The sequence below is a fragment of the Chiloscyllium plagiosum genome, unplaced genomic scaffold (assembly GCF_037043375.1).
Source record: "Chiloscyllium plagiosum isolate Xiang-an unplaced genomic scaffold, Cpla_swu_hap1 HiC_scaffold_22, whole genome shotgun sequence".
Taxonomy (NCBI): domain Eukaryota; kingdom Metazoa; phylum Chordata; class Chondrichthyes; order Orectolobiformes; family Hemiscylliidae; genus Chiloscyllium; species Chiloscyllium plagiosum.
In genome coordinates, this window is record NW_028270160.1 from 52380470 (window position 1) to 52392508 (window position 12039).

The 12039-nt window shown below is 39.9% G+C and overlaps 1 protein-coding gene across 9 annotated transcripts in view; it reads right to left on the bottom strand.

The window, feature by feature from the left end:
- pcdh15b (protocadherin-related 15b) overlaps window positions 1–12039 on the bottom strand; it is a 1538224-nt gene that overhangs the window by 106714 nt on the left and 1419471 nt on the right. The gene's annotated exons all lie outside the window — the stretch shown is intronic.

The following is a 12039-nucleotide window of genomic DNA, read 5'->3' on the forward strand; positions in this document are numbered from 1 at the left end:
TAGTTCCACCTCATCACTGTGCAGTTCTTTCAGTACTCAATTTTGGCATGCTGATCAACCTTTGCCTGAAAATATGGCCACAGAAAAAAATTATTTAAGATATTGTTATATTCACCTGATGCCTCAGGTATATTACTGATCCAATGCTATGTTCCCCCATCTATGAGTCATAGACTCATACAGCACAGGAACAGACCCCTCAGTCAAACTCATCCACGCTGGCCAGATACCCTAAATTAATCTAGTGCCATTTGCTACCATTTGGCCTATATCCCTCTAAACCCCTCCTATTCAGATGCCTTTTAAATGTTGTAATTGTACTTCCCCTGGCAACTCATTCCATTCACACACCATCCTCTACATGAAAAGTTGCCCCTTGGGTCCCTTCTAAATCTTTCCCCTCTCACCTTAAACCAATGCTCTCCAATTCTGGATTCCCCTAACCTGGGGAAAAGACTTAGGCTATTCACCCTATCAATGCCTCTCATGATCTTATAAACTTCTATAAGGTCACCCCTCAGCCTCCCAACACTTCAAGGAAAATAGTCACAGTCTATTCAGCCCTTCACTGTAGCTCAAATCCTCCAAACTTGGCAACATCCTTTCTGAACCCTTTCAAGTTTCACAACATCTTTCCTTTAACAGGGAGACCAGAACTGAATGCAGTATTCTAAAAATGGCCTGACCAATGTCTGTACAGCTGCAAAATGACTTCTCAACTCCCACACTCAGTGCACTGACCAATAAAGGCAAGTGTACCAAAAGCTGTCTTCTTCACTACCCTGTCAATCTGTGACTCCCTTTTCAAGGAACTCTGAATCTGCACCCCAAGATCTCTTTGTTCAATAACATTACCCAGGACTTTACCATTAAGTGTTTAAATCCTGCCCTGATTTGCCTTACCAAAATGCAGCAGAATAAGGTCCAAAAATGGGCTCAGTAGTTCTTTGTCCAGTTACTAATGGTTTCTTGTATGTGCTCAACAGAATAGAAGATAGGATGGGCGGAGTTCAAATTTTACTGAACTATTGTGCTAGAAATTGTACCTTTATAGACATTGTATGATATAGTGGGCAAACGTGAGGACTGCAGATGCTGGAAACCAGAGTTTAGATCAGAGTGGTGCTGGAAAAGCACAGCAGGTCAGGCAGCATTTGAGGAGCAGGAAAATCGACGTTTCAGGCAAAAGCCCTTCATCAGGAATGATATAATGACAAGTTTGGTTTTAAGACACCGCTGTTCAGTCACTTCCTCTTGACTGCACATGATTGAATATATTGTCACTGTACAAAGTCTAGGCTCACAATGAAAGTTACTTGGATAAAATTCTGAAAGGATGAAATTACTGCAGGAACAAAATTCCAGAATTATTTAATGTCTTAAGCAACATGGAGAAAAAATTTGTGAGCAAGGGATAATTAAAATTAAATTCAAAATCATATTATAGGAAAAAGATGATTTCATGCAACAATTTGCATAACACTGAGAATATGTTAATAACGTGGCCCTTAATCAACTAAAAATGCTAATAATTTATCTCCAAGGATAAAACCTTTGTTTTATACCAATTTCAGGTCTTCAAGAAGTGAATAATTTCAATAGACATTCAATCAAAAATCGATGTTTATAGAGGTAACGACCAACAAGAACTGAAATTAGAAGACTAGGGCTCAACAATTCTTGAGTGTTTTCTAATATGTTGTTCACAAAGACGTTGCAAAACTGAGATGAACATATCTGTCAGAACTACTCAGAAGTTTAGGACAGGTGTGAAGAAGAGTAATGGGTTTCAGTTTCTCGCACAGATGCTCCCAGACATGCTGCGAGGCTCTAGCACTTTTTGCTTTTAAAATCGGACCTCCAGCATCTGCACTCCTTTACTTTTGTTAGAACTGTCTTTCCAATAATCTTGAGGCACAGGAGGAAACTGAATAGGCATGTGACAGAAATAAATGGACAGGATAAGTGAATAGGACTGAATAGATTTTTCTACGGAGAGCAAGCATGGAATTAATGGGTTGAATGGCTAAAAGGTCTGGATTCTACTAGTCCTCTGGAAAATGTGCTGCTTGTGAAGAATATTGTTAATGTATTTGAGAGAGCTAGAAATCTTTCCATTGCCACAGAATATTACCAGTGGATACAGTCACCCAGCTCTCAACTAATTCCACCAGTTAAGGGTCACTTTCCACCTTTGATGGCATTTTAGTGGAAATGAGAGGTGGTGCTACCACATTGGCAGGGGAATCCCCAATGAAGGAAATGTTGCGTTATGACCACTTCATGGGCCATAGAAAGGGCCTCTGCAATGAAGGGACTTTGCATGGTTACAGCTGCAAAGAAAGACTGTGGATACCATTCACCCACAAATCATCAGGATCTGCTTGCTCCTGCAGCAGTTAACAAAATCTGCCTTGATCCCTTCTCTCCTCCTTCCTATAGACTCAGTAGCTCTTTATTTTCTGATTGGACCATTGTCCCTGGGTGGAAATCTACCAATTGTTGGTGGCATCTTAATTGGTAAATTGGTAAAATACCACTGCCTGCCAGTGTAGGCTCCTGATATGGTTTCTGTCCCAGTGGTGGGACTATAATTTATTTTTATAAATTTCAGCCATATGATTATATGATTACATTGCATAATTATAAACATGACTGACTATGTACATTAGCACTTCACCAGAAGCTAACAGGCTAGCTACTTATGCAAGGCAATGTGACCATCAATTATAACCCTCTGGTGTCTCATTCTCATCTTTCCTGGATATTGTACATTGGATTTAATGTATTCTTGTCAGTTAATTCAGAGGAATTATACTTATAAATGCTTATCATGTGAAGCATCTCTGAATGAGAAAAATAAAGCTCTAGCCTTGCATGTTATTTTGAATGCCAGATGTATTTGCATCAGGTTTGTTCCAAATTAGTTTAATATTTTACAGCATGGATGCTCAGAAAATATTTTAATTGCAAAGATTCTTCTTCCTGCTTCCTTCACTCTGATTTACTTAGTATTCTATGTTCCACTGCTTACCATGCAGAAAACTATTATTTAAGTCACTTGAGACTTGTTGGGTTCAATTTTAACTAACGTAAATCCATGGAACTTTAATCTCTATCCAAATCATTTTCACTGTCTTAAATACTTGAAGACTTGTACTGCTTGCTAATAAACCTGTAGTAATGCAGCAGTACATTACCAGTGAGTAATTAAACTCACAGAGGCAATGCAGATGCTTAAGTGACCTTTAGATCATAAAATGGCCTGTATTCCTTAACTAATCAAATATACATACCAGGTCTTTTAAAAGTCCCTTTTCTGATTCTGATTAAAGGTTATTCACCTGAAACTTTAACTGTCTACCAATGCTTGCTGACCTGCTGAGCATTTCCTGTATTTTGTCATCATTCCTTACTAATATAATGGTTTCATCTACCATTGATTCTTAGTTACCATTCACAAATGATTATCCAAGTGTTGCCACCTTCCTCAAAAAAATCCAGTTAGTCCTTTGCTATATTATCCTTCTAGATCTGTCCCAATATTATGGCTTATCTCTTTAACTTTTTTGCACTTTTCTCTGATATACTTTTATATTTCTCCTAAATCTTTTGCAAATCTTTCTTCTCTGAAGTCTTCTTTCTATGATGGCCACCTTCTTTGTTAAAGTCAGTCCAGGCCAAAGTCGAGTTCAATGATTGTAATGTATAAGTATTTCGCTGTATAGCTGACAGCCGTTCATATGTCACACATTATTCATCCAAACGCCATCATTTGTGTCATGTCTTTAGCTGGCACTATAATATTATTTAATGTGCCACTGTCCCGAAATGGCATTTATAGCTGTATATCTACTATTTGACAGATGGTCAAATGCTAAACATCTTCAAATGACCATTTCAGTCTTGGAGCCTCCAAATCTCAGCACTGTAAATGTCCCTCGATTGGTAGAATAATTAATAATCTGATCTTCCTTGACCTGTAATTATCACTTTTCAACCAAAATGACTGTATTGTTTCTTTTTAAGACTTCTCATATGGTGCAAATATAACCTTTTTTGTGGCTCCTGACCTCAACCACCATTCATTTTTGGATCCCTTGTTTTCACTTTTCTGTGGTTTTCATTGTAAATGTCTCACAGTCCCAAAGCTTCTGTTTAAAAGTCCAGCTTTGTAACTGGTCTTATGTATCCCTTGAGAAATCTGCATGGGTTTGGTAGAAGCTGAAAGGGCTTTGAATAGTCTAATGCTTACCATATGCCTCATGTTAGACAAGGTAGCCCTCTGCTTTATGTGTTTAGAACATTCATATCACCAGAAAGGAAAGCCAGAGATGTCTCCATTATTGACAAAGAAAATGTGACTCTAACAGTGTTAGGTTAGGCTCAGCAGGAATGGGTTACTTGAAAATTGACCAGAACCAAAACCAGACTCAGACTTTGAGGTATATCATGTATACATATATCTCATACATAAGGAAAACATATTAATTCTTGCTTAATATCTACTCATATAATCCAACAATTATAAAACTTCAGTCATGCCTCAGTGATAGCATTCTTGCTTCCGATTTCTAGTGTTGTGCATTCAATCCCACTCAGAACTGCGTGCATATCATCGAGATTGCAGCTCCCAGTATTGAGGGAATATTCCACTATAAGAGTTGCCAGTGATTGGATGAAATGTTAAAGCAGGAACCTGTCTGCCCTAACGATGGTATCACTTGAAGTAAAGGAGAGAAGTGTCATCTGGTGCCCTGGCCAGTATTTATTGCACAACCAACATCACTAAAACAGATAATCTGATCATTATTGAAACACTGCTGTTCAACTATGATTATACTTCAATCAAAGTACTTCGTAGACTATTAAGTGTTTTTGGGCATTCTGAGGTTATGTAACTTATAGAACAAATGCAAGCCCTTTTCATAAATACTTGTTTTTGCTTACAAATAGAGTGACAGGAACTCCTCACAAAAAGAATGGCTTCTGGCCCAAGAAAGGAACAGAGATGGATGCAGTAATGAATGCTGTTCAGTTTGACTCAGTTGATATTGTGCTTTCTGTGGATGCTAGGTTGCCTTCATAGATAAGCATGTGTGACAAGGGGCCAGGTTTTCATATAGATTTTCTTATTTTCATTCTGGAGAGTCGGATGTTATTAGGAGCTGGGCCCACTGCCTCTGAACAGAGGCAGACATGGGCCTGATGAAGGATTTCCTGATGAAGGGCTGAAACCTGAAATGTTGATTCTCCTGCTCCTCGGATGTTGCCTGACCTGCTGTGCTTTTCCAGTACCATACTCTCGACTCTGATCTCCAGCATCTGCAGTGCTCACTTTCTCCCTATCGGTTGTGGAGGTGGGCTGTGTTAATCTTGGCAATCTGGGACTTTGTTTCAGTTGTAAAAGAGCACATGAACAGAAAACAGCATTCTAACACTTACTGCTCAAACCCACTCACCCCACAAACTCCACATTCCACATGTAGCAGCTCTTGACATGTACACCCCTTCAAAGCTACTCTGTCAATTGATGACCTTTTACCCACCTCACTATACCCTCCATGTTAATCTATGTCCCTCTACCCAACCATCCCTGTGGTCTTTTATCAACCTGATACCAACTTATTGCTAGCTCATGACAACCTATGACCACACCCCTTTCCTCTTAAATACTCATAAAATCATTACAGTGTGGAAACAGGCCATTCAGCCCATCAGGCCTGCACCAATCCTCTGAAAAGAACCCCACCCAGACCCATCCCTGTAACCTCGCATTTCCTAATGCTACTCCACCGAGCTTGCACGTCCCTGGACACTATGGGTAATTTACCATGGTCAATCCACCTAACTTCACATCTTTGGACTGTGGGAAAAACCAGAACACCAGAGGAATGTGGAAACTCCACACTGACAGTTGCCTGAGGCTGGAGTCCAACCTGAGTTCCTGGCACTGTGAGGCAGCATTGCTAACCACTGATCCACCGTGCTGCCCCATCCCACTCCATTCTAACCCAAAGCCACCATGGGCACTCTTAAGGAACCATTTGAAATTAAATAATGTGAAATTCCAAGTGTCTATTGATGACGATTTTAAAAAAAAATTCTTGGAGCTGTCAATCAAACTGTGAACCTACAAGTCCCTTATTGCGATACTGATTGGTTGTGAAATCAGTCATACAGCACAATGCTAAAATGGAAACTAAAATGAAAACTTTCGAGTTGTTTCAGAGTTTTATAACTTTAGAGATTTTTAAAACAAAAAATTGAAGAGCTTGAGGTTTTAAATGCAATGAGAGCTTTATTAAGTTCAATAATATACATACTCATGATTACTTTTAAAAATCCCAAAGGATTTTTAACCTCACCCGAAGGGAACCTGACCTTTGTGAAACAGTACTTGACATCTCCCATAAGGCACTTTAACTTCCCAAAAGGGGTAGCTGGACCTCTCCCAAAGGGCACCGTGCCTCTCCAAATAACTTCAGTAACTTTAGACCTTTATGTTCTAACATCGAACACCTACGAGTCGTATTTTGAACATACCACTAATGAAAGTCAAATCTGTTTGAAGTCACCGGCATTTTCACATGTATAGCTGCCTCCAGGAACTGCACATGTGCAAAATACACCCCATTCCCCACAGCGAAATTTGTGGGTAATGAGTTTAAGGTTGGGACTTCCAATTAATGGTGAAGTCTTCTGTTATGATAATTTGCCCCCAGTATCACTTTAACAGAGCAGATTCCCACAACTGAAAAGAGTGCCTACCAGAATTTTCTAAAGTCCCCACTGATTCCACTCCTGCCCTGAAATCTTGTTGGTGGTTACCAAGGCCCTTAATACCTAGTATGATGATGTCATATTCATAGAGTCATAGAGACGTACAGCCTGGAAACAGACTCTTTGGTCCAACTCGCCCATGCCAACAGATGTCCTAAATTAATCTAGTCCTATTTGCCAGCACTTGGTCCATATCGCTCCAAACCTTTCCTTCTCTTTGTTAATGCCAAATCTGAATTGTTACAATAGTGATGAGAAAGCCATCACTGCCACTTTGCTATAATATGACGTGATGCTTGGGTACCAGCCAATGGCAGCTTGTGGTAGGGTAGAGTGTTGCCACCAATCCTCTTTGTTATGCTAAATTATGGAGCTCTTTAGTAGAAGGGACTGCACCACAAAATCTTTGATAACAGGATATAGTTTATTACAGCTCAGTAATTATATACAGGTTATATTAGTTCTTAGTTAATTATGAGGACAAGTGCGATGTGCTGCATTTTGAGACTGTACATATAAAAGGAAAGTATACATTAAATGACAGGGTCCTTAGGAGGATTAATATACAAAGGAATTTTGGGGTGTGAGTCCATAGATCCCTAAAAGTGGCAAAACAAATGGATAAGGTGGTAAAGAAGCCATACGGCATGCTAAGCTTCATTGATCGGGGCACTGAGTATAAAAATCAGCAAGTCATCTTGCAGCTGTATACAACTTTAGTGAGGCCACGTTTGGAGTATTGTGTGCAGTTCTGGTCATCACATTATAGGAAGGATGTTGAGGCTTTGGAGAGGGTGCAAAAGAGATTTATCAGGATCTGTCCTGATTTGGATAAACTTGGATCTTTTTCACTAGATCATCAAACACCGAGAAGGGACCTGGTAGAAGTACTTAAAGTTGGACAGCTAGAGAGGTTTTCCCAGGGTGGAAACATCAAATACAAGGGGCATTGGTGTAAGGTGAGAGGGGAAAAGTTTAAAGGAGACATGCGAAACAAGTGTTTATACAGAAGGTGGTAGGTGCCTGGAATGCATTGCTCAGCAAAATGGTAGAAGCAGATACAATAGCAATGTTTAAGAGGCATTTAGACAGATGCAGGAACAGACAGGGAATAGAGGGATATGGACAATATGCAGGTAGATGTGATTAGCTTGGAATAGCATCATGGTCAGTGCAGATATGGTGAACCAAAGGATCTGTTCATATAACGATCTATGTTAGGCATATCAACTATTGCTAATGGGTGATAGACAAGCCACATGTCTCCAGCAGGAGACTGTGTTAGTGCCCAATTAACTCAAACTGCTCAAAACTGATGGCTGTTCCATCTAATCACTGTGCTATATCAGTAGAAGTGGGATTTCAGCATAGCTGATAGATTTCAAATCCGTTGTCTTACAAATTGTACACACTATCAACCCATCACTCCCAATCTTTATCCTCTCCATTAATCATATAGACAATGATGTAGACAACTGTAATATATTTAGCACTACGCCTTTTAACCTTCCCCCACCCCCAAGTCTCTAGCTTCATAAATTTAAGTAATCTGGAGGTTTCATAGCACTTCCAGAACTTATTTGTTTCAGACTTGGAAGATTGGGTAGGTCAATGGCTTGAGGATTGTTGATCTCATGTATCTTTCATTGAGGACTTAGTTGATGAGTTTTGGTGGTCCATTGGTCCATTACCTTAACTAGCGGACCTTTGGTTTCATGGATATCCTTCACGGAAGACAGTTGTGCAAATGAAGGAAGTAGCTTCATCTTTACCGCCATGTGCTGATCATGTGACTGAAAGCTGTCACCAGTTTGAAAGTTTCAGATGTCTTCATGCTGTGTGTCCTTTCGCCTGGGTGCAGTAGATATTTTCCATACCAATATTATTAATGGTATTGACTGTTCTGTGTCAAGACCATATGCAGCAGACTATCATGCTGTCCGGATTGGTTTGCTGAAATTTCACCAATGATCTCAGGTCGATTGTCCTGCTTAATTTTCAAACCAGTATATGTGTGATGTCTCTCGCATCTCGAAAACAGCTATCCTCTGAGGGTTCTTCAGTGGTGTCAGAAATGGAAACATTTCTGTAGCCTTTTGAAATCTGCAGCTTTTTCAATACTGATAGAGTGAATAATCACCATCCCCAAAATAAGTGACTCCTGCTGGTTGGGATATCTTTTTAGGTTCAGCTCTTAAACTTGGAAGGCCTACAAAGTCTCTCAATTGATTATGTTTTCTTGGTGGTTTTGATGCTGGTTTTCTTGTGAACTGTTGAACCATAACAATTAAAAATACCATGATGAGGGCTTAAAGGCATTCTTACTCAAAGGTGAGCTTTGTTGGTCCTGGCTGATGAACACATTCATGAAAGTATCGTAATTTTTATGCTTTCGTGACAATCATCACATTCCTTTAATTGCATTGTTTACCGCATACACATAGGTTTATTGACGGTAAATTCAAGATATTCCATCCAATAAGACAGAAGATAAATTCACCCCTTTATCAAACAAATTGAGCAAGATGTCTGTTGACAAAATAAGTACAGTCACAGTTGGTAGTATTGGATCTCCTATTACCCCTTGGTATCTCCTCCAATAGAGATGTATTTTCAAATGGAGGTGGGTGATTAACTGTATAGACTCTTTACCTGTGTACCCACTAGTGCTTCAGCTGTTCTGGAACTGTTTCTGACTTCTGCACACCCTTTGGAAGTGACCCTTTTTGTTTCAGAACTGCAACACCTTTTTTTAAATCGTAGTTTGAACTTCTCTTTATCTGTGAAGAATTTGTGTTCACAGTATGTCACTGACTTTGATGCTTTGCTAACTTTGAGTGTTGGGTTGGCATGTGACTGTTTAGAGTAGTTGCACCTTAAGAAATTCTGTTGGTCTGCTATGGTAAGATTGTTCTTGCCTCTCAGGGATCATCTGTGATTTTTCAGGTTTTTGCTTTCAAGACAATATGGAATCTTCTTCTAAAGTTAAGTTTTCCTGGACCAAAGAAGGTTTAATCAAGACTCTGAAAGTTCTGATCACAATTAGATTAGATTAGATTACTTACAGTGTAGAAACTGGCCCTTCAGCCCAACAAGTCCACACCAACCTGCTGAAGCACAACCCACCCAGACTCATTCCCCTACATTTCACCCCTTCACCTAATACTACGGGCAATTTAGCATGGCCAATTCATCTAACCTGCACATTTTTGGACTGTGGGAGGAAACCCATGCAGACACGGGGAGAATGTGCAAACTCCACACTGTTAAATAAACTCACCAACATATGGACATCTCCACAAATGATTAGATTAGTTACAGGCCCTTCGGCCCAACAAGTCCACACCAACCCGCAAACCACCCAGACCCATTCCCTACATTTACCCCTTCACCTAACACTACAGGCAATTTAGCATGGCCAATTCACCTAATCTACACATTTTTGGACTGTGGGAGGAAACCCACACAAACACGGAGAGAATGTGCAATCTCCAGACAGTCAGTCACCTGAGGTGGGAATTGAACCCGGGTCTCTGGCGCTGTGAGGCAGCAGTGCTAACCACTGTGCCACCGTGCTGCCCTTGTCTCTTATGAATTCTGATGCAAGACTCTTTATTCACAAATTCAACTAATCTGTAAAAGTCCCATATAAAATTGTCTATGGATTCTCCAGGAAGTCGAACTCATCCTGTAAATCTTGCTTGTTCAAGAGTTCTATCTGTCCTCAAGTTACAGTCACTATTAAAAGCTTTTACAATGTTCTCAAAAGTGTCTGTAATTTTCTTTAATATTTTGGTGATTTATAAGGTCATCAGTTATAGAACCTACTGAATAGAGTAGTGCATAAGATATCATCAATAAAGTTAAGGTTTAATTCCTGAAAATCATAACTTTGAGTGAAAAGAGTTTGCATGAAGCATTGATTCCATTGGAATTCCATATCCAGGGTAAATCAGAAAACTGGAACTCCAAAAGTCTGGAAATTGGTTCTGTAGGGCCTTCCTTAGCATTTCATTCTTTGCATCAAACCAGATTTAACTGATCTCGATTTGCTACAAATATTTGGAAGTACACACAGACATCAAACACAGTTGACTTATATTCCCAATGGTTTCATATGTTGAAGTGTCATCAGAAAATTACCTAATAAATAGAATATCCTCCCTAATAATTTACAACAAAACTGGAAAAAGAAGAGAAAGTGTGAAGGGAAGAAATGGGATAGGTAATTCAATGAGACTAATTTCAGAGTCCCTGCACTGTGGAAGCAGGCCATTTGGCCCATCAAGTCCACAGACCCACAGTCCCATCCAGACCCACCCCACTACACTATCCCTATAACTCTACATTTCCCATAGATAACTGAACTAGCCTACACATCCCTGGCAATTTAGCATGGCCAATCTACCTGTCTACACAACTTTGGACTGTGGGAGGGAACACCACACAGATACAGGAAGAACGTGCAAATTTCACACAGAGAGTCACCTGAGAGTGGAATTGAACCTGGGTCCCTGGTGTTGTAAGGCAGCAGTGCTAAACACTGAGCCACTCTCTCACACAAATTTCTCTTGGATTTAGTGCAAATTGTAGAGGTAAGGGCTAACACCCGAACGTGTACATAGGGTGCCTTGTCATTGATGCTGCCATGATCATAGCATATGGTGAAAGGACTCTGCTAAAACAGTTCTAACTTGGATATTGTGTAGAATGTAATGTACATATTTAACTAGATGCAAATAAGTGTTTAAAATAAAAGTTTAGCTTTATCTTCACCTTAGACCGAGACCTCACAAACATTGCCTCGAAAGCAACCTCAGGACAGTAGACAAATCAGTTCCCAATCAGTGCTCTGACATGTAAGTGCTGATTTTCCTCAGCATTATATACTTAGGGAGCAGGTAGGTGTTGTGCATCCAGAGTGCATTCATTTCAGGTTGGATTATTTACAGAAATCATTACTCCACAGGCATAGACTCTTCCCCAGAACTGAATTTTAGGACTTTTTTAGGCCTAAATGACTCTCAGAAAAGAAATGACTGCCAGTGCCTTGGGGATTCCTGCTCAAAGGGGTGACATTCCTAATTCAGGTCCATGTGGATTGGGAGGACAGCCATATAAAGAAAATTCATGCCTTAAGTGATAATCTGCTCTCTGATACCCAGTTTGGGTCCTGCCAAGGTCATTCATCTTCTGGCCTCATTATAGGCTTACTTCAAACTTGGACAGAACAGCTAAATTCCAGAGGATAAGGTG